Raw genomic sequence first — 472 nt, 5'->3', positions numbered from 1 at the left:
ACCTTCCTCCGCTGGGACCGCACTGGACTCGGCCCAGTGTCCTCGAGGGGTTAATGACCGCTCAAGATATATCTTCCTTTGAATTCCAAAAGACTCATCCAAGCGTCGTAAACCCATCTTCGAATTCGACGGATTAGAATCATAATCTAAAACGGCTCGAGAATCCCTTCCGCGATTTCTCTCCGCGATTCAAGAAACCATGAATAACAGGGTTAGTAAACATCTAATTCATTTTCGGATCTTCACTATTCTTCATAGTGTCAGGCATATCCCGGTCTACTTCAACATAGCTCAAAGAATGACGACTTCCTGTATTCTGGCTGGCACCAACGAAGCCCTAACCAGCTGCGCGGTGCGACAACCCTGTTAACCCTGATGTAGACCTACCTGAGAGTATGTACCTAAACGTGTCCACTAAACTGTCTTTGTTTACCCATTACTCGTATGTGTGACTACCTTGTCTATTTTGCTC

At 46.0% G+C, this 472-nt stretch overlaps 1 protein-coding gene across 4 annotated transcripts in view; it reads right to left on the bottom strand.

Annotated features, from left to right (window-relative positions):
* LOC119593666 overlaps nt 1–472 on the bottom strand; it is a 65,664-nt gene that overhangs the window by 63,422 nt on the left and 1,770 nt on the right. The window lies entirely within an intron of this gene.

Source organism: Penaeus monodon, chromosome 32 (genome assembly GCF_015228065.2).
Source record: "Penaeus monodon isolate SGIC_2016 chromosome 32, NSTDA_Pmon_1, whole genome shotgun sequence".
Lineage (NCBI taxonomy): Eukaryota > Metazoa > Arthropoda > Malacostraca > Decapoda > Penaeidae > Penaeus > Penaeus monodon.
The sequence above is the reverse complement of the archived record's forward strand: the minus strand, read 5'-3'. Positions and strand labels throughout refer to the sequence as shown.